The sequence below is a fragment of the Triturus cristatus genome, chromosome 1_1 (genome assembly GCF_964204655.1).
Source record: "Triturus cristatus chromosome 1_1, aTriCri1.1, whole genome shotgun sequence".
Classification (NCBI taxonomy): Eukaryota; Metazoa; Chordata; class Amphibia; order Caudata; family Salamandridae; genus Triturus; species Triturus cristatus.
Window position 1 is genome coordinate 767,883,782 of NC_140579.1, and position 23,022 is coordinate 767,906,803.

The window sequence follows — 23,022 nt, forward strand, 5'->3', positions numbered from 1 at the left end:
CCCTGTAACAAAACCGGCCCCCAGGGGCACAAAACTGGCCCCCACCCGTGCAGCCCACAGGGGATTGCCCGGTGCCCGCTATGACCAGTCCGGCCCTGTCCAACATTTACCCTACTGTTGCGCCCCCAGGAGTTAGAATAGTAATTTTTACCCTTACACTATCCAACACTTACCCTACTGTTGCACCCCTGGAGTTAGAATAGTAAATTTTACCCCCACACTATCAAACACTTACCCTACTGTTGCACCCCCTGGATTTAGAATAGTAATTTTTACCCCTACATTATCCAACACTTACCTTAAATGCAATGTAATGGTATGCGTTGTAATTGTATGCGTTGTAAAGGTATAATGCGATGTAATGAAATACGTTGTAAATGTAGTTTAAAAAAAATTGTTGTAGTGGCATGCGATGTAAATGTATGAGTTGTAAAGGATGTTGCGATGTAATAACTGCGGTGTAAAGGCATGCATTGTAAATGTATGCATTGTAACGTCGTACATTCCTCACATAGGCAGTTGGCCACATTAACTTTCTTTGACTTGCCTTGGCCACTATCACCCTACCCAGGACTAAAGACATGAACAAGGGGTAAAACTTGACAGCTAGAAATACAAAACACTTTTATTATGGCATATGCCTAAGATTCTTTACATATTCCAAACGCTGCCTCTCAATCCACCTAGGGAGTATTTTGGGGACCTCCAGTCGATGTGTAATTCAGATGTTTGGGCAGGCAGAAAAAAAAGCTTGCTAGAAAGCAATATTCATGGAGCTTCCAGCAGGGGGAATTGGGGATCCCTTACCTGGCTCATTACTATGCGACCGCTCACCTACTCTAACTGATACACTGGACACAGAGAGAGACTAGTAAGGGATATATAGCTCACACAATGGTGATGGGCCCCTATGGGAGGTGCCCTGGCAACCGAAGGTCTAGCATACCAAAATACTGTTGAAATTCCTAATCACAAGGACCACGCTAGACGTCTGGGATTGGATGGCGGTTAGATAGAGTCTTATTTGCATTCCATCCCCCTTCACTCTACTCTGGGGCAACACAGAGCTCACTCCAGGACTGACCACGTCCCCTTTCAGCGGTGGTTGGAAGGCGGGTACAAACCCCTTAAAGACGTGTTAGACCACAACACTATCAAAACATTTGAATAATTAAACAAGGCATATGTACTCCCAGAGTCGGAACTCTTTTGCTAAATGCAAATGTCGCACTGGCTGCTCACCTTGAAAATTGGATTGGCACCGCTCAAACCCTTATCCCCTACAAAAAATATGTCTTATATTAAACGGGGGACAGCCATGCCACTTCCCGAGTATATCTACGCACTGTAGCTTGCTGGTATAAATACCTTAGAGTTGAGTATATTTGGCATCCAGGACTGTTGAATGCCCCCTCTGCAGCACGCTTCATTCAAAAGGTTGGAGTCTGAAAAAAGCAATGTTAAATTTCAAAATAGAAATCAGAGAGTGCCTCTCCCACCAATATTGTCGACTTCCCGAGTATATGCCATTTTAAATGTAAAGTGGTAAAGGTAAATTCCCCTTCCAATGCTTTTGGGAAAAGGGTCTGGGTATTAGATCAAGAGCAATGGGGTTTATTGGAAAAAGCTAACAATGTTGCCTCTTATGCAGGGAAACACTTCTGAAGATTCTTTATAAATGGCATGATACACCAACGTGGTTGGCGAAGAAGGGGAGATGGGGAGAGCACGGCATGCGGGGGATGTGGGGAAGAGGGATCACTGACTCATGTGCTCAGCTCTTGTCCCAGATTGACAAACGTCTGGCTATGATACTAACAAATGTGGACGCTATCACTGGATCAGCACTAGCCAAATACCCTGAAGTACTTTTACTGGGATATCGTGCACTGGAATTCTATCCATTATATGGCAACCAAGGTTGCTTTATTTTCCATCTGGTAGAAGCAGACAAACAGTTGATCCTGTGACTCCGGAGCCAACAACAACCACCCTCAGAGTAGAAATGGCTGGAGAAACTATGATGAATGCTGGTCATGGAGAAGCCGTCCACAGCAACAAGGGGAATGAAAATAGACTTTTCCAAACAATAGGGTGCTTGCTACTGCTAGACTTCTTTAGTAATGACTATATAATAACTCACTTGCCCCAAGAGACAATGAGCACTGAACATTTTGGATGGCTCCAAATTAAATAGATTATTATTCTGTGATTTAACAACATACGGTTGCGCAGTGATGAACTCAAAAGACTTGCCGTTCGAATGGGAGGCACATCATAAGTAAAACGTTCTTGAGATCTAGGTTGAGGAAAGCGGTTGACGGGTGTTCATAGGAGGGAGGGCTGTTTAAAGGCAGGGGGAGAGGGATAGTTTGTACTATTTTTACTTACATGGTTCTCAAAAAATGTCTTACTACACAGAAGTCTGTGCCAGTTGTGCTGGTGGAACTAAATGCTAATAAAAATGTATTTGAACTTAAAATTACCAGTACTGAGGTGAAACAAAGCTATGTCATGTTTATCATAGGAGCCTTCTTGTATGGAACTGCATTTGAGGAAACATTACGTTTTGTGTAAGAAATAAATAGGAGAGGCGTGGTCTGGCTACGAACGGAGATGGCCACTTGTTTGAGGAGCGCCATGCGAGGATGGGCCCTGGAATGCTGTTGCAGCATCTATCACGCAGAGGCTCATCCAACTTCTTCCCCACCTCTTCTGCCGTATACGACACATACCATCGGCACTGCAGTGGTGACGGATGTCGGCGCGGAGTATGAAGACCTCATCGCCTGGCCCTACGTGGCCCGGGGTGAACAACAGAGCCCATGCCGTTGGGTGGAGCCGCAGCCCACAGCATCAAGGGAGGCCCGGCCAGTCCGATCATCACACGCCGCCTCGCCTGCACTTACAGATGGCAACAGCTTCTCCTTTGAGGGCGGTGGGGGCCTGAATCACCACTGCACCCCCACCACACCTACCACATACACTGCCTTTGGAGCCGCGGGCCACAGCATTAAAGGAGCCCGGCCCGATCATCAGCAGACCGCTTCACACCGGCATTTCAAGACGGCAAAAGCCGCTTCTTACAGAGTGTTGGGAGCTAAATCACTACTACAACCCCCACTGTGCCTGCCATGAACATTGTCTACGGGGCACAGTGGAGGGCCTTGACACGCCGCCTGTGACTCTCCGGACCTGATGATGATGCCAGCAGCATTGGGTGTGTCTGAGCGTGCAGTTTGTGGGGGGCTGCGGCATGCCCACGGGTGGCATGCCACACACTTCTTCAGCCTCTGCCTGGTATTGATCTCGCCTGAGCCCAGCAGTGGACACTGCCCACGGATAGCATACCAGCTCAAGGGGCTGCTCCTCTGCCAGCTGGGCTTCACCACAGGCCGGGCCTCTGACAGCAAGATACATGAGGTACCTGAAAACCACGTGGCTGGGTTGGAGGTGAGTTGTCCCCGGGGTGTAGTTCAACAAGGGGGCACCTCCTGGATGCTGTTGCTGTGCCCTCCACCCCTGTTTACCTACTTCCTCTGCCCAGATCCGAAGGTCGGTGCTCATGCTACACCCACGATATTGCTGGCCTGACACCAGAGCAGTCATCTGCAGCTGTTGCGGCCCCTCCACTGCTGGTCGTGTGAAGACACCACTACCCCCTTTTATCTGATGTCCCCACTGGACAGCCGCAGTCCGTGCAGGTAACAGCAGTGGGGGGGGGGGCGCATTGGGGGGGATTTCAAGGGATGATGCTGAGCGAAAATGAAATAATTAATTAATTTTCCCTTGGCATCGTCCTTCGAAACCCCCCCCCCCCCCAACGCGGCCTCACCATCCACCGCTGTTACCGGCATGGACCGCGGCTGCCACTGGAGGCAACCAGGGACACTGTGCCACACACATCTTGTGAGTACGCTGCCCCCTGCATGACATAGGATGCAGCCCGAACAGAGTGTCTGCCTGGAGGTTTTTGGCACATGGGGATGAGGGGTCACAGAGACCGTAGACTGTTAGGCTCGGGCTTAGACTGGGGTCTGTCATTTGCTTGCCACTCTGCCTCAGATTCTACATCACTGACGCCAGGGCACCTGCCGACTCCCTGCACAGCTTGCGCAAGGACGCCACCGAATCCTTATGGGTCCATGTACAGGTGACGCTTCACCACCTGCGACCTAACCCAGGCCCCCTGCCATTGCCAGCCCCCTGACCATCACAGAGAGCCCACCAGCTGCAGAGTCAGGGGATGTCTCCTGGCAAGACCATGGGCAAACCTGCCAAACAGCTTCTCTTCTCTGAGGCCCTCAACCTGCCCCGCTCTATGTCTGTCTCCCTGGTCATGACCGCCTCTGCACCGATGGCCGCTAGCACCCCGGATGCCACCATGGAACACATCCTAAAGGAGATCACCGCTGTGGGCCGACGTCTGAAGGGTATAGAAGCGAACATTTCTGCATTGGCGTCCGAATCCAAATCCATTCGCTAGAACATAGCATGCTTCCAGACCAGGGTGGACGGTCTGGTCCAACGAGCTTCTATGTTGGAGGACCACATCAGCACCCTACCAAAGCAGGATCAAAAACTCCACAGCAAGGTAATAGACTTGGAGGACCGGCCGGAGCCCGCGGGACAATGTGCGTTTTTGGTATTCCCGAAGTCCGCAGAGGGGTCAGATGCCAAAACTATATTTAAAGACACGCTGCTGATGCTCACCGGCCTGACCTTTGACCCACCCATGGAGATACAGTGAGCTCCACGGCCCCTCATAGTCTGTTTCCTGCATCACGAACAGGCGCAACAGTTAATCTCAGCTGCCCAAAATCATGCCCCTTACGTCTACGAAGGACACGAGGTGCAGATGGCGGCAGTAAAGCCTTCCTATCCCTCCGCCCTATGCTCCGGCAGCTGGACATCAAATATGGACTCTTTGAAACTGCTCGTTTTAGGTTTACCAGGCAGAGAGACAGGAGCCAGGCCCTCCAGGACGTGACTGCGCTCAAGAATGAGCAGGATAGAGACAAATCCCACTCCCCCATGAAGCTCGCCTCCTCCCGGAGATCGGGCCCTGAAGCAGGAGCAGCCATGGCCAGAGGCGCAACTAGAGCCAAATTTCGGGGGGGGGGGGGGGGGGGGGGGTATGGCTGAGCAAAAATTTCGAGGGGGGATGAACTTTAAGCAATAGGCAGAGTGGAGCTGCAGGGGCTCTTAGAAGGGGTGAAACAACAGCGAGGCCTCATTAACATGCAAATGGTCTTTTAAAGACCTGTGAAGTGCTCGGGGTGCGGCTGTGTGTGTGCCCGGGAAGCTGTCTCCTCCCGGGCGGCCACACACGAGGGGGGGGGGGGGGCAGAAGCCCTTTGAGTCCAATGGGTGTTGCGCGCCTGGCCATGGCGACCCCGATATCAAGGGTGGGCTGCATCTGGAGCTCTGATGGTTGAAGACAGCATGCCTTCTTGTAGCCTATCTTTTTTTTTAGATCTCTTTATAAATGTTTCATGCCTTTCTCGTTGTTCTCTGACTGTTTCGTCTATGCCACTGCTTGCTTAACATGTATTTTACTATAACATGCGTTGTGTGCAGCCCCCTACTCCTTGACCAATATGCGCACCAACGCTGTACATCCTGTGAGTCTGGGCAAATCACGTAATCTCCCCATGTGTTATGTAAAGCGCTCTGATACCTGTTTCGGGTCATGTTCGAACTATATAAAACTCTGCAAAAAGAAAATGCATCAAGCGCTCAACTAGGGGCAGCACATAGACGCCCCCCACTACTCTACACTTAATTGTACCTCTGCCCCCCGAACTTCATGCACTGGGCACCTAGATTCCTAGGGGACTCGTATGTGTGTGCCCCTGCACTGCCCCTCCACTGCACATCCCTCCTATGGCGTCATCCGTCCGGCGTCGTGCCCTTCGCTGGAGGCGATGGACTCCCGCCACGAGTCACACCTAGGGGACTTTGGACCCATGGCCACCTTCCACCACCGCCTGCGCATCCATATATGCAAATTTGAGCACTTCCCAGCCTGCCCTGACCCTGGAAGGGGCCATACTTGCAAGTTTCATTGACAACGTTTAGAACCCGAGGCGCTGCGCTCCCCGCTGTGCTTCTCCCACACAGCCCAACCACCACCTCCTTCCTTTCACCTCCCACACTCCCTTCCATTCTCTGACCCTTCCTCTAGTGTGTCCTAGTGTCACAAGACCTCCCTCCCTGCCCTCCTCTTCCTACCTGAGACCTCCACCCTCCTTCCCTCCCACCCACCTCTTCTCCCACCCTCACTGTGCCCCTATCCATTCCCCTTTCTTCCCCCTGTGTCTTCTCCCCATCCTCCACTCAGCCACTGTCCAGCCCCTTCCCCCACTTTCTACCCTCCATCCCCACCTGCTGCACCCTCTGACAGTTTGCGGTCCTCTGCTGCCTGTATCACCCCCACACCCCTGCTGGCCACTCTCTCCCTCCCTGACTGCCTGTCACCACCCAGCCTTGCCCCCACACAATTGCTTTCACCGTTTTGCGACCCCCAGCTCCACATGACTGCACCCGCACCGCGTGCCCTTCAAATCTTGTGCGCCCTGTCCTGGCACGTCCATGGCCTCACGCATTATAGTAAATGTAAAAAGTGCTCACATACCTGTAGGCCAAAAGAGTGGATGTGGCCCTCCTACATGAGACACACCTTGACAATCTATAAGCCAACAAACTGCGTGGCGACTGGGTGGACAAAGTAATAAATGTCAGCACTTTGACGCCCTCCACCGCCACGAACAGTTTACAGCGAACATGTGGAGTAGCAATGCTCATCCGCAAATCGTTGGCCGTCACAGTGGTAAAGATGTGGTCCGACCCAGAAGGCAGATAGCATTTGCAAATCTAAGGGTGGGGGATATGTGTCTATGTGTGGGTTCGGAATACGCACCAACAGGGGCCAAACGTGCCTTCCTTCTCCAGTTAAATCACCTCCTTGTGGAGCTCAGAACATTCAAATACATCCACGGCAGGGACTGGAACCTCACTCGCAATGCTATTCTCAACAGGACTGCCCCCCTAGACAAGGGAAATGATGCAGATAGAGCCTTGCTGGGGGATATCACCTTCGACCATGTCCTCGTCTTTCATTGATATCTCTGCCACCCAATGGACAAGGAGTATACTGTCCTCTGTATATGGTATGCAATCCAGGCTAGACTATTTTCTCATCTCCCACCCGTCAGTGGCACTTTTTGGGGAATTCGTATACTAGAAGCAGCCCTGTCTGACCATTCCATGGTCTTACTATCCTTAGATGTGGACTTAATCTCCCCTGGTTGTAAACCATGGTGCCTGAACGTACAAAGATATTGCTCGCCCCAGGGCAAGGCCCAACTCCGGGCCCATGTCTCTGCATACATGACGGACAACAAGTACTCCATAGATTTCCACAGGGTGCTCTGGGTGGCTGCAAAAGCAACCCTCCGCGGCCAACTAATGAGATACACCGCCTTGGCCAATAAGCAAGCTACGCTTTACAGTGCCGAGTTGTAGGCACAGATCACCACCCTCAACCATCTCTACTCCAACACCTGGAGCAGGCCCGTATGGCCCTCAACAGACTTTATACCTCTGTGACGAGTATTCCCTCCAGTGCATGAAAGGGCAGCACTATGAGCAGAGGGAGAAGGCAGGCCGCCTGCTAGTGGCCCAGCTCCGACAGCGGGAGGCTGCCATGGCCATACTAGCTATCAGGCCGGTTGAGTGGGGAGATACTCACCCAACCCCAGGCCATTGTTTAGTTTGCATCATTCTACTGCACACTCTACACACTGAAGGCACCAGCGGGGGATTATCACATTCCTTGAGAAGGTCAAGACAACTTTGCGGCTTGTCCGGTTACAAGGTAAACTGGGACAATAGCAAAGTCCTCCCACTGCCGACATGCACCACAATGGTGGCAATCCACAGATAACTCTTCCACTGGAAAGCTTCCCGACTTAAGTACCTGGGAATCTTGGTCAACAGGGACCTAACCGAGATGGTCACAGACAACCTGACCCCCCTCATCACACAGATGAAACAGGACTTTGATAAATGATCACTGCTGGGTTTTTCTGTGTGGGGTAGGGCACAGCCGGTGCAGATGGTTTAGCTGCCGTGCTTTACCTACACGCTCGGCATGCTCCCCATTATGGTGCCACTGACCGCGTGACGTCTCATTGACTCCTGGATCCGAGCCTTCGGGTGGGGATTCATCTGACCTCGATTAGCTGCAGTCAAACTTATGGTGCATCGCTCCTGTGGCAGCCAGGGCTTTCCATTGGTGTAACTCTATCCTCTGGCCCTAGATCTTTCTCAACACGCCTACTAACTGCCGGGTTCCCCAGACTCTCCAAACTGGGTCACACTGAATGTTCGATCATCACTCACGACAATGGACTCTGCCATCTCTATGGGGCCCACGCCCCTCAACTTTCACACCCACACCCACCCGGTGCTGCAAGCCATGCCTAAAGCCTTGCTCCGTGCCCACCGCCTCTTTAGAGTGGATCACTGACTACACAACAGCGCGCCACGATGGGCAATTAAAGCCTCTGTATTGACGTCTGGACCCTTTGCTGGCTGCGTTGGGTTGAGGCAGGCATACATACCTTGTACCAGGTACTGATGGATGGCGACCTGAAGCCTTTCAACCAGCTGAAGGAGAAATTGGCCCCCACCCACGACAGGCTTGGCAATAGCTGCAACTGCAACATTGCCTGGGGCAATGCCCGGGTCCCTGCCCATGGTCCCTACCATCCTCACGGGAGGTGGAATACTTGCTCACATGGGGCCGACATCGGGGCATGATGTCGGAGCTTTACAGCACACTCATGAACAACCTCTCCTCACAACCCCTCTCCCGCAGCCTCCACATCAAGTGGCAGGACCGCCTTCAGATCACCATCTAGGAAGAGGATTGGCCTGAGGCTCTGGAAGCCCCGGATGAAGGCGCCTAGGAAGCCCGATTGAAAGTTTGCTTGTTCAAGATGCTCCATGAGTGGTATTGGACCCCACAAAAACTGCAAAGAGCTGGCCTCCTACCCCACTCAAACTGCTGGAGGTCCTCGGTTAACCAATGGGACCTCACCCACATCCTAAGTGATTGCCCTTCAATCCAGTCCTTCTGAACTTACGTAGGGGACACTCTGTGGATGTCCATGCCCCTCCAGCTACCCATTACTCCTCCTGTTATCCTCCTACATGATCTTAGAGGCTCCCCTGATCTATCCCGACTGAAACACCACCTCCTGCACACTGCTCTGCATCCTTTGCCAGTGGCACTCACCCACTCCCCTTTCTCAGGAAGCCTGGATGGTGGCAATGATGCAGATGGCATTCCATGAACGAGTCATCTATGGTATGCAAGATGACCATAGATGACCAAAGAGCCCCCCTCTTTCCCCCCCTTATCACCTGGGGCAAATTCTAACCACCCCCTCTCCGTATCGCCTCCTCCATGCCTATGCTTCTGCCTCCCCCCTTTTTTCCTCCCCTCCCTCCCACTGCCGGGCACACAGACATATGGATCTTCCACACTCAGCAAAGACCCCCGATGCCGTACATCCAGGCACTGGGCTCACCGACATACTAGTGACCTAGGACACCCCCCTTTTCACCTCCCGCGATCCTCTTCCCTGCCCCTTGTACACCCAAATTCAAATTCAAAAAGTACTTTATTCGGTTAAAAGACAATAACCATGAAAGCAACAACATCAATTTACAGTTTACACAGGGAAAATATAAAAAGAACAAATCTATTATATTTCATCAATACCCATTATTTTCCGTAATTTAAAAACATTTTTAAAAAAGCTTAAAACTACAGTAACAGTTAGAACAGTGTCCATTCTCTGAAATTCTAAAAAGGCTGGGCGACATTTATTTATTTTCAATTCTTTGAGGAGTGGGATAATGAATTTCCTACGAAGTAAAATATAAAATTTACAAAAAAATAAAATATGGATGTCAGATTGGGACGAGGAGTCATCGCACGGGCACATAGGCAAATTTCGCAACCATGAATTCATTTCTGGGAAGGACAAGAGTCTAAAAACAATATTTAATCTAAAACGGGTCAAAAGAAATCAATCATAATTTGACATCGGCAGGGTTAAGTATGGCTGTACTTTATTGCCAGTTAACAACAAGAGATGCGAGGTTACTGTCTTTGTTTTCATTTCCTCTCGCCTTCTCTTTTCCTCGAGGTATTCCAAACATAGCTTTTTCAGCAGTTTTCTGGATATATTACCCATTGAGAGTGGGTCATCAAAATATTGTTGGCAGCCAATTTCAATAAGGAATTGTTTAACATAATTTAGCCAATCAGATCTACCCACATTTTCCAGTTTTAATACATCCTGCAATATAGCCCGGTTCATAACACACTCATTTGTTATCCATACCCTATGCCACAAAAGGATGGGTTGTATTCTAATTAAGTCTGATATATGAGGTTGTCCAAGTTCAGTATGGCAGATGTAAGTCGCAACACTTTGTGGTACTGTCAGGACATCCCTCAAAAACGTATTCTCGGCTATTTGAATTGAGTCTATATTGGAATCCCCCCAAAGACCCGAGCCATACAAAGCTACCGATGTACACGTGGCTTTATATATTGTTAAAATTTCTTTTATCGGTTTCTTGCCCAGCTTTTTAATAAAAATCTTTAAGGCCATTATGGTTTTAAGGAACAAAAGGGTTCTGGCCTTTACAGCACTAGCCCACACCCCAGATTCATGGAACAAAATACCAAGATAAGGGAAAGTAGAAGTATTTTCCAATGGGACATTATTTATAAACATTCTTTTTGTCTGCTTTCCAGATCTAGTGCCACAATTCATGGAGAAGGTTTTACTACAATTAACTTTCAAGTCTAAACTTGACATGAACTTCTCAAAAGATATTATCAAGTTTTGTAGGGCCAAGGGGGTGCGGGCCATTAGGACTGCATCGTCCGCATACAAGAGTGCAGGGATAGACCTCTTCCCAACCCTAGGCATATCCCTACACTCCTGCAGCAGGCGATGCTCAAGTCCATTTATGTACACCAAAAATAAAAATAGGGCCAGGACGCACCCTTGGCGTACACCACGACCCACCCCAAATTTTCTGGTACATTGGCCCCCCCTACCATAAAGGACCGATGCCGTGGCTCCTGAGTATAATTCTCTCAGAAAGCAAATAATGGAATCTTCCACACCCAGCTCTCTCAGGATTGCCCATAATTTAACATGTGACACACAATGGAACGCCGACGTGAGATCAACAAACGTGAGGTACAGACGTTCACCTTTTATCCTCGTGTACTTAGATTGCAAAATCATTAAATTTAAACATTGTTCGACAGTACCAATGCCCTTTTGAAATCCATACTGTAGGTCACTCATTATCTCATTCTCCTCGGCCCAGCTTTGAAGTCTTGCCAAGATGATTCTCCCTAGGATTTTTACAGATGAGTCTAGAAGGGAGATTGGTCTATAACATACACAGCTTTGTCTATCTCCCTTCTTATATATAGGTACAATGACCGAGGTAAACCAAGACGGGTTTAAACCCCTTGCCAGTGCTGCATTAAAAAATTGTACCAGCATGGGTCCCCAGATCTCAATGTTTGCTTTGAACAAGTCTGCTGGGATCCCATCAGGCCCTGCGGCCTTGCCACCCTTCATTTCTTTCAGACCCATCGTAACTTCCTCCAGAGTTATTACCAGTTTTTCAGCCTCTGCACCTATATTACCCCTTATAACAGAATCTATAATATGGCTTTCATCTTGAGACCTATAAAGGTTTGAGAAATGCTCCACCCAGTCCTCCTCAGCAATTGCAATCTCTATGCGCACTTTAGACTTGTCATAGAGGAACGGGGTATTTACGGCCCTCCAGAATGCAGATGCATCCTTAAGCTGTGATGCTTCACATAGAACTTCTAGGGCCTCCTTTTTTATGGCATTCTTTCTATTTTTTAAAACCTCATTATATTTTTTCCTACAGCCTCTTAATTCCATAAGATCTCGGGGTGTCCTATGAATAGCATGTTTCAAGTCAGTCAATGCCCTTGTGCAGGCATTGTCAAACCAACTTTTATTACCCTTTGCCCTATTCTTTACCTCCACCCACAGACTCTTCTTAATTGTGGAAGCTATTAAATTAAAATGCTCTATTATCAGCTCATTGTTAGACTTTTCTTCCAGGCAGATATCAAAACTATTTGAGCAAACATTCAACAGTTTACCTAAAAACATTTCTGGGACAACTGTACCCCATTTTAAAGTGTACCCGTTCTGTCTCCCAAGGGCCACATCAGGAACTGTGCACATAGAGGGCACATCCTCATGCCAATCAAAAAATGGGTTTTCGACCTCCATTATTTGAGGCAGATGGTCACTTAATGGCAGCTCCGTAATTTTTATCCCATTAATCCTATGGCTGCAACTATTTGAGGCAATGATGAAGTCAATGGTAGACAATGCTCCTCTACCAATAAATGTGGGCACAAAGGTAGTAGGTTTTTGGGCTATTTCATTTGCATAACCCAAATCATACATGAACAATATATCATTTAATAGGTCCCCGGTCAGAGAGTGATCAAAATGTGTTAGGTTTATCTCCTGCTCTAACATTAAGCCACAAATACCCTGTTTGCCCTTTGTACAGAGTGAGCAATTAAAATCCCCCCCCCCATAAAATTATTGATTCCCTGTCAGTTTCATCTATTTCATGTTGTATGTCCTCCCTCAGCATTTTTAAGATGCTAGGAATTTCTTTTCTCGGAATATTATTATAAAAATTTATAACAACAACATTAACTCCCTTCTTGTTGCTTAAGGTTATTAATTGATAAAAACTAGATTTTGGCGTAAACCAAACCTGCTCACATTTGAGCTGGTTTGAAAGAAACGTGATTAAACCTCCGTTTGCTCTCCCATATTGGCCCCCCACGGCCGGAGTAAAAAACTTCTATAGCCACTTATATACCCTGGTTCAATAGACCAGGTTTCTTGGAGGGCCAAAATGTCATGTCCATCTATAACAGTTTCCCAAGATGGATTTTTAATTCTCTCCCTTAATCCTGCCACATTCCAAAATAGGAGTGTACAGGATTTCCTTGTTCCATTTGCTCCAAAATCACCCAAGGAGGCATTGCCCAACACCTTTTCATATCGCAGGTAACTAACTCCTCCATTATTTCCCCTCTCTTTTAAGTCAAGGTTGCTCAAGATCTTGCAACTGTCCTCCCCAATATCAGCATGAATCTCTCTTTGGGCAGATTGTACTTGTATGCTATCCTCATGACCATCCCAAAGCCTCTGTTCTTTTACATTCCCATTAATTTTGTCAGTGTGCCCACCTAGTCCTAATATTTTACTATAACGAGTACCCTTCTTGTGTCAATCCACATATTCAAGGCCTGAAAGAGCATCAAACCGATTGTGAGTTAGTATGTTATAAGCAGGTAGAGCCATGCCTCTATCGTTCCACAAATAATTATTTCCATAATTAGGGCCTGGGGTGGAAGGATAAAACTGCCTAGAATGGGAATTAAAAGAACTCTGTGGTTGCGAGAAAGGAGTCCGACTATATCCATGATGGCTAAAACCAAGCCTATTTACAGTCTGCCTTCTTACCTCCTGATTTATAGGATGTTGAGCTGGAGAGTGTGGATAGAAGTAACTAAGATAACGTGTGGAGATGGAGTCACTACTACTTGAGCCATACCAATCCCCAATATGCCTAACAGCTCTATGGTCTTTAAAGTTTACAATGATTACATCCCCTTTCTTATCTTTAGGTCGTGACCCCACCCAATTAGAACGCCTAACATTTAAGATTTCCCCATTTATGTAGGCAGGCAAGGGTCTATTGTTACAAAGCCAATGAATGACTTTGTTCCTTAGGGCTTGATAATCTTCCCTATTCCCAAAAGGGAGCTCGGGGACACCCGCCATGACAATCGCATAAGGAGCAGCTTCTGGCAGTAAATCTACTGTTCTGTGTGATTGCCAATTATTGTTATTAGAATTCCCGGCCTCATTATCCTTATTGACCTTGTTTTGCGATGGTACTGCTTTTTCTTCTAAGATCAAGTTATCCCCCGTTTGGTCACCTACTTTACTTTGGAGTTGCACCTTAGAAGCAGGCTTCTTCTTCAGCAAAGGAGGTGTCTGTACTTTAATTGGGGGAGGACAAGTTGGCTTTTTTCCGACCTGGTTAAATTTTGAAGAGGAAGAAGGACATAGTGGGGCTTGTGTTATTGCTGTCGTCATTTTTACAGGTATTTTACTGGGGTTTATATTAATTAACCCTTTCGCCTGGTCAGATAGTAAGAGTGTATTGACTTCTACCTTTTTCTCGATCAGGTCCAAGTGCGTATTGATCAACATCGTCTTTTCTAAAAGGGGCTGCAATAATAATTTTACCAAGTTTTCAATTTTTTCCAAAAAACCACCCTCACTAGTAGAACAGTGGGTTGCCTTTAAGGGGACCGTGGGAGGAGCCAGTGGATCAACCACATCGCTCAAAATTGAGGTTGAACTCCTCTTTTGTTTTTCAGCTTGCTGCTTTTTTAATGGACCACCCCCTCTTATTTTGCTTTTAACCTTAGGTGATGACATATCATTTGAATTTGAGGGAGATTCAGAGGAGAATCTGGGGAGATATAATAACCCTTCATCATCATTGCTACTATAGAAACTCGGCAAAGACTCACAAGTATTAACAGGCGTGCTTAACAGAGAATCATCAGTGCAGAGACTAACCGGCACTTCTCCTTCATCCTCTGTAACTCCAGTATTTAATAACCCAGTATGTTCTACTAAGATGTTTGTTGGATTTGTCGTTGGCGATGGCACAGTCCCTATTTGCCCCAGAGCAGAACTTTTTCCCGTTAATGACTCCAGGAAAAAGTCCCTTTTATGATTGGATGTGGCTACTCTTTTTTGGTTATACTTCCCCCTACATCTCCGTTGTACTTTTTTATATTTTCTTACCAAACTTAAGGGCGACAAGGCATGCTCTATTTCAGCCCTAGAGTTGTCTGGCCGATCTTCATGCCTCTCATTATACACCTGGGCTATAGCCGTTACAACTTTCCTTACGCCAGTAATGGGGTTACTGGGCACAAGTGTATCCACCACTAAGAGAGGCACCTCCTCCTGTATCGTTATAGGGGTCTCCTGTCCTAGGGAAGCCCTTCAATCGTTATTGATCTGATTTACCTTCCTGATCAGATAATTATCCATTGTGCCCACCCTAGACAAAATTTTATCACTTTTTCCTTTAGTCATCAAGTTAACTTATTTCTACCCACTGTCTAACAATTGTCTATAAATAGCTACGGTGGTACTGTCCTACAACAGTCAGCACTTTTTACCCACGTAAGTGATAAAATATAAACTCACAGATCGCAACATGTGAACATTCCCTGCACAACCAAGGTCTCTGACCCAGCCCAGGCTCCTCAGGCCTCTGAGGGCCACAGAGGGCCCGCCCTTTGCCCGGGCTTAGCCCGGCGCCGTCCGCGCGCGGGCCCGCGACGCGGGGAATGGATCCGGTTTTAAAGCGCCTCCAAGCGCGGGAGGTGGTGACGCTGCTTCCGGTGTTGGACCGCGGGGAAGCCTGGGAGTAGTAGTTGTCTCCTTCCCTCCTCACTGCAGCTGCGAGCGTCACAAACGCGGCGAGGGAGGGTGAAGCCAACGGGAGCAGCAGCAATGACGCCAAACAAGGAAAGCCAAAAAGGTAGGCACAAAGTTCCAGCAGGGGCAAACAGGCAAAGTGACACCCGCTCCACCGGGAATGGATCCGGTTTTAAAGCGCCTCCAAGCGCGGGAGGTGGTGACGCTGCTTCCGGTGTTGGACCGCGGGGCAGCCTGGGAGTAGTAGTTGTCTCCTTCCCTCCTCACTGCGGCCGCGAGAGTCACAAACGCGGCGAGGGAGGGTGAAGCCAACGGGAGCAGCAGCAATGACGCCAAACAAGGAAAGCCAAAAAGGTAGGCACAAAGTTCCAGCAGGAGCAAACAGGCAAAGTGACACCCGCTCCACCGGGAATGGATCCGGTTTTAAAGCGCCTCCAAGCGCGGGAGGTGGTAACGCTGCTTCCGGTGTTGGACCGCGGGGGAGCCTGGGAGTAGTAGTTGTCTCCTTCCCTCCTCACTGCGGCCGCGAGAGTCACAAACGCGGCGGCGGGAGGGTGAAGCCAACGGGAGCAGCAGCAATGACGCCAAACAAGGAAAGCCAAAAAGGTAGGCACAAAGTTCCAGCAGGGGCAAACAGGCAAAGTGACACCCACACTATCACCCCTCTCCTTCCCTCCTCTCCCCAGCTGTGATATTTTTCTTCATGGTTTGGGGCTCACGGGCTACCCACCTTGTGGCATATACATCTTCCTTTCCCCTCCTCAGTCTGCCCTCTCCACCCCTGCACCTACATCACACGGAACCCTAGGGCACCCACCCTCCACTCCCTCTACCTCCTAAGACACCATGGCACAAGAGCCTCGATACTTCTTGTAATAGGAAAAATATCTATGCTCAGTATGCTGCAGCCAGCATCCGAAGTCCGGCACACAGCGAAAGGGCGAACAGCTGGATAACCTGTCTTCGTTTGTGACCTGAACCCTCCCTCCTGTACCTCCCGCCGCTCCCCTTCCCTTTTCCCCACTCCCATATTTCTCCTTTTTATTGTGCCATTCAATGTTGTGGCTCACTATTGCATTCCTTTTGCATTGACACCCCGTTGTACACTTTTATTTCAATAAACAATTACGACACAAAAAATAGACCAAACTAGAAATAAGGCAGTTTTCTACTTGCAAGCTGCATGTTGAGTTAGAGGAGAGGAGACGTTCTCTCAATAAATGATAGTACCGTTCTTTTCATGCATAGAATTGTGAACATTTGTAGTTTACTGCCTTTTCCTTTGGATTTGGTCCCCTATTTTCCTTTCAAAACTGTTGCAAAATACTTTTTCCCATTTAAAAATTAGTGTTGCATAATGCATTGGTCAGCTGCATATTTTCAAAACTTTCTTTGAGGGTAAGACCGTCAACCTATCTTGAAAGGTTGTATGAAAATAATAAGATATAGGTAAATAAAAAACTAATGTTAACTCTACATCTACATATCTTAGATATATTCTTATTATCAAGGTATGCTATAGCATTGCATACAGCTTTGTAGGATGCACTATAACCCGGGAGGGCATTCTGACCCCGAGCAGGTGTGAGTCTAGTCAAACCTATGGCTAGTGGGACTGCATGAAAAGCCAGGTCTTCAGCTTCTGGTGGAATTCAAGAATTGAGGAGGAGCAGACATTGAACATAATGTGGGTACTGGAGGTCTTTTCTGTGAGGGAGAGATTGAGTTGTGTGTCATTGGTGTAGGAAGGAACTTTAAATTAAGAGCTGATGATGCTGGCTAAAGAGATCATGAATGTGTTGAAGAGGATCAGGATCAGGCAGGATCCTTGCAGAACCCCACAGATGAGGTTGGTGGTGTCCGAGGTGTATGTTGACAGGCTCACTGACTGGCTCCTTCCAGTCAGGAAGGAGCAGCTCCATCAGAGTGCATGTCTTTGGATTACGATGTCGCATAGGAGTTGGATGAGAATGGAGACCTTGTTAAACACTGCAGTGAGGTCCAGGACGATGGGGGCTGCTGTGTCTCCTATGTGCAGAGTCATACAGATGTCAATCATGGCAGCAATGAGGGCAGTTTCCATGCTGTGTTTGGGTTGAAACCAGACTGAATAGTATCAAGGAGTTAGTGGTCATTGAGGTATTCAGTGATGTGTTTTTTTTTTAAAATAACTTTATTTATTATTTTCAAGCAGATGGAATGACAGTTGAACAGACCCAGCACTGCCCTCCATGAGCCCTGCAAGCCCCATTACCCTGCTGAGGCAGCATATCCCAGGCCTGCAGGGCCATAGGTGGCTATTAACAATATAGGATCAACCAGCAATACCAGAGTCCATCCCCCATCCTGGCCCACCCGCCATAACCCCCTCCCTCCCTCCCTAACCTAACACCCCCCCGCTCCCCCCCTTTTCCCCAGGATACCCGTGTGCAGCTGTGCTGTAGAAGCGCGAAGGTGGAGCAGTCCCTAACCTGTATCTTTAGACGGTAAGGCGTCAGTAAGTCTGAGCAGGTGGAGGTATCTGGGACATGTAACTTCGTTAAATTAATGCGCCAGCAGCGCCAAAAGAGGGCGCCAGATAGTTCGGAAGTTACGTGTATGCGTTCCATCCCAATAATGTACCACAGTTGGTGCAGCCACCCAGTATGGGACGGGCGAGTTTGCGTACCCCATAGCGCCAATATGTGGTGTACTGCTGCGCCCAATGCTATTCCCATTTGTTTCCCCTGGATAGATTTCAGTGGAAAGGTGATGGCATTAGGCAACCCTAACAGAGTGCAGGCTGGGAAGCGGGGCATTTCCGTTTCGCAGTAGGTATCGATATCGTTAAGGACAGCTGTCCAGTACCCCGTCACCTCTCTACAGCCCCATGAAGTACTGGGTATTTTAAGCCCAGCGGTGCAGGGGAACACACCCTATGACTTCGGGGTTCTTCCTGTTTCAGACCTACAGAAACACAGAGTCTTCTGGGTGAAGTCAAAGATCAGTTTATTGGCTGCAGACCAATTACAGGTATCCTAGAAGTACAACAGCGTGTATGTTCTCAGGAGACTGCTAAAAATCACAGAAACGGGCTTCTCCTTAAATACAGAATTTCCTGCCTCAGGCATACATTCCTAGGTTTATGGTATGGTCATTTAAAGTATACATTACAAACGAAAAGGCAGAGTCATGATGACCATCCCACATTCCAGTTAAGCCAGCCCGCAATTATTTACACAGCAAGGCTCAGATCCCACATCAGATATCGATAGGCCCCAATAAACATGAGCATCTCCTGTTTTGGGAAACAAGCCATAAAGCAGGAACAGTCAGGTGAGAAAGAGATTAGCTGGAGGCTTGTGTAGGATGAAAAGACTTTATGGTGTGTCGAGCCCTGATGCTAATCACAGGAAGCCAGAGGACGAGGAACTCGTGGGACCAGTTTGACCTGGGGCAGCGGAGCCAAGCTGCCCAGGTCACAGAAAAGTCAAAGAGGAGCACATGTGCTCTAAAAGGCCCGTATTCGCTTCATGCTCTATAGCCTATGTGAGGGCAACCATAAGATGGCCACCGATACAAAATGGAACCCACGTAGTGATGTAAAATAGCGTATACACAGTGCATTCATAGCTAAAACGTTACACAAAGCACGTGTACATACCGCATTAACCATTTGCGGTTCACTATTACCGAGATAGACAGGGGTAGGGCCCTGCCTCCTACGCGGTCCCAAATTCTAAAGTACGACAGACCCTCCTTTTGCCCTTACATAGGCAATAACTATACTCATTTCAATCCGAGTCTAGGTCAATATTCACGAAGTCATGGAGATGTTGCTGTAGCATCATCCTATTACTTAGCTCGTCCCTCGATACAGGTTTCCTTACACATAATGTAGCACAGAGGCCACATATCGTGGGAGCACACTGTACGCACAGACAGAACAGGAAAAGGATGGCTAAGATCATTCCAATGACCATCAGAACTTTCCAACCCCAGGCAGATATCAGTTCCCAGAACCACCCCACCAGTGACCAATCTCCTTTATCCACGTGTATGGACTCAGATATTTTATGCAGTTTGGAGATGGCTTGATAAACTGTTGGAGCGTTGTCTGGTATGAAAATGCAACAACTGGATTGGATAACCTTACATACCCCACCACGGTCTGCAAGTATGACGTCTAGAACCATGCGGTTCTGCAAAGTCATGAGGCGATCCGCTTGGAGCTCAGCTGTCAAATTACCAAGGGCACCAGCCGTAACATTAACAGTGGATTCAACCACACGAGTCAGTTGTCTCAGTTTCCTACTATTAACCATAGGTCCCCAAAACGGCAGGAAACCCAAAAAGAAATCTCCCGCTTCCTGACTGGCAGTATCCTCCTTACTAATCACGCCTCTCACAACTCTGGTCTTGTGATAGTCAGAGGCGGCAGTAAATGTTGGCGGTAGCAGATTTACAATATAACATGTGCCCGAGAAATCGGGGGGCAACCATGTATATGCTCGATCATTGCAGATAAAATATGTACCCTTGGCAGCCAAAAACGCAGGGGAAAACTGTGACGGAAAAGTGTACGTTTCAGTACAGTCACTTCTTCCCAGTTGAGCTCTAGGATTCTGACCATTACCTTGCAAACAGAACCGACCTATGTGGGGTACGACCCAGATTGGGGATGAGATTTTCCGCTGTCTTTCACCTAGACTGATACTATACCCCGTCGCGTTCCACCCTACATAAGCTCTCAGCTCTTCTTTGGGAATGGATGAGTATGCATCGATATCTCTGCTCATATCGGCAACTCCTTTCATTAAAGCTTTATTATTGGTGCTAGGTCTGATGGAACGCGGTTGTCGCGGGGAGTACGCATCTAGTGCATAGAGAAACATGGTCTGGAATGCCCATGACGATCCATTGTAACTATACGGCAGCACCAGATAGGGAATACCCTTATTAATGGTATGTGGCATTAAACCGCACACCCAACAATTTGTTGTATTCATGACCAGTTGGTGCTGGTGCAGGAGCTGAATAAACGAGTTATTCACAAACTCTGATCGTCTAACTTGTTCATGTTCAGGCAGAGGGTGGAAAGAGTGTGAGGAGATAGTAGGAGGAGGTATAGGCTGTACAGTGGGGGCAATGGGCTCTTGAGAGGAGAAGAATACAAATCCTACAGTAAACACTACCATACTACATAATACAAACAGGCATAAAAATACAAAACATTTGCTTTTCATTATTTTACATATTCTTGTTTTAAAGTTCATTTCCTCAGTGAGTCTCTCCATCTTACAAAACTCCATCCTCTAATCGTGCCGCTCGCGGCGGGTGAGTATCTTCTGCTAAGGAGTACGCCTGTCAGTCCAGGGAATCAAAAAACAAAAAGGTGAGGAAAAGAATATTTATTTGTCCATAGGCCTTGGTCTCAGATTGTAGTGGAGACGGCCAGGTACTGTTTGATCTTGAAACAAGAGTTCAGGCTCGGTAGTGTCCAATCGAATTGACGGTGGCACAGCTTCTTGCAAAATATCGTCCCTTTCCTGCGCTGAAGTTGTGCCTTTTATGCGTGCATCACTGAACGGCACAAAACGAGGTACAGTGTCTGTTTCAGAGTCTGCGATACCCTCCTGGACCCACTGGTCATACGGCAGAGGCAAAGGGATCCTCTTCACGTGGGCGCCGTGGATCCAGTTCCTTTTCCCCTTTACTCGAACAGCTGATCTTGTAGACAGTAGTACGAGGTGAGGGCCAATCCAGCGGGGCTCCTCGTTGGTTTTCCGCTGAAAAGTTTTGATGAGCACCCACGTGCCAGGATCAATGGGGTGTCCTGGAGCCTCAGAGGCCGGAGGGAGAGTATCGTGCACCTGTTGGTGTAAAACACGCAGTTTAACCGTCAAATCATACAAGTAATCAAGCAGTACTGGGTGTTCGATTTCACTGAATTTCGTCGGTCTTGGCACACCCCATACATTGGCCGGGCGGCCAAAAACAACCTCATAAGGACTAAGTCCCACTCGTGAGTGCACGGTCATTCTAGTGGACAGGAGTGCTAGAGGCAGAGCGTCAGGCCATTTAAGACCTGAGCTCGCTTGGATTTTGGCCAGTTTGAGTTTTAGAGCGCTGTTGTAGCGCTCTACTAATCCAGCTGATTGGGGGTGATTTGCAGCGTGAAATTTCTGCCTTATACCTAGTCCCTCACACACATTCTTCATCACTTGGCCCACAAACTCACTCCCATTATCACTCCACACCATTCTTGGCATTCCAAACCTAGGGAAAAATTCTTTCACAAGGGTTTTGGCTGTGGATAGAGCAGTGTTATCCTTTAGGGGATAGGCCTCAATCCATTTTGAAAAAGCGCAAACAACCACCACTATATATTTCAGGTTGTTGCACCTTTCCATGTGGATAAAATCTAGCTGCAAAACTTCAAATGGATATGATGGAGGCGCAAAATGACCAGCTGGAGTTGGGGTTCCCCTACCAGGGTTGTACTTCAAGCATACCATACAATTCTTGACCACATTCTCTGCACACTTGGGAATTCCAGCATTCTGCCATACTGGAGCCAACAACTTACAAATTCCTTTCGTACTGATATGTGCCATTCCATGTGCCATAGTAACTACTGGAAGCACATATGCATCAGGTAACAACCATCGCCGATGTTCTGACAAATCAACCCAACAACCATTCTCATCCAATTTACCCGTACTTTCTCTCCACTTGCTCAACTCTTTCTCTGTGGCTTCAGCTTGAAGGGACTTCACACTCTCTATTGTGTTTTCGCACATTCCAACATCACCAATCCATCTTGCAGGGCCTGCAGCATACATTCGAGTCTTCACATCTTTTGCCGTTTCTTTCGCGACTTCATCAGCAAACGCATTACCACGACCAACATCATCAGTGATTTTCTTGTGCGCACTGCATTTCATAATCGCAACTTGTAACGGTAGGGTCAGCGACTCAAGGAGATCATTCACCAACTTGCCATTTTGAATCTTAGCTCCATGCGAAGTCAGGAACCCACGTTCCTTCCACAATCGCCCAAAATTATGAGCCACGCCAAAGGCGTACTGGCTGTCTGTATATATGTTCACTTTCATTCCTTCAGACAACACGCATGCTCTCGTAAGGGCAATCAATTCTGCTGCTTGAGCCAAATTCTGTGGCACACGCGCAGTTTCAACAATCGTGTGCAAAGTCGTGATAGCATATGCAGCAGTCGTATCACCATTTGGAAGCTTGAAACACGAACCATCCACCCATAAAGTACCATCACACTCAGTCAGGGGAGTATCTTTGAGATCTACTCTCCCTTTCGTCTCTTCTTCTGTTCTGAATAGACAATCATGTTGCTCAATCTCATCTAGATCTGCTG

At 48.0% G+C, this 23,022-nt stretch overlaps 1 pseudogene across 1 annotated transcript in view; it reads left to right on the forward strand.

The window, feature by feature from the left end:
• The first annotated feature begins 4,494 nt into the window (after nucleotides 1–4,494).
• The window catches only part of LOC146871053 (uncharacterized), a 36,120-nt pseudogene continuing 17,592 nt past the window's right edge, over nucleotides 4,495–23,022 (forward strand). Inside the window, exon 1 of the transcript XR_014979026.1 lies at nucleotides 4,495–4,594. The product of XR_014979026.1 is annotated as an uncharacterized LOC146871053 (transcript). The remainder of the gene's footprint in view (nucleotides 4,595–23,022) is intronic.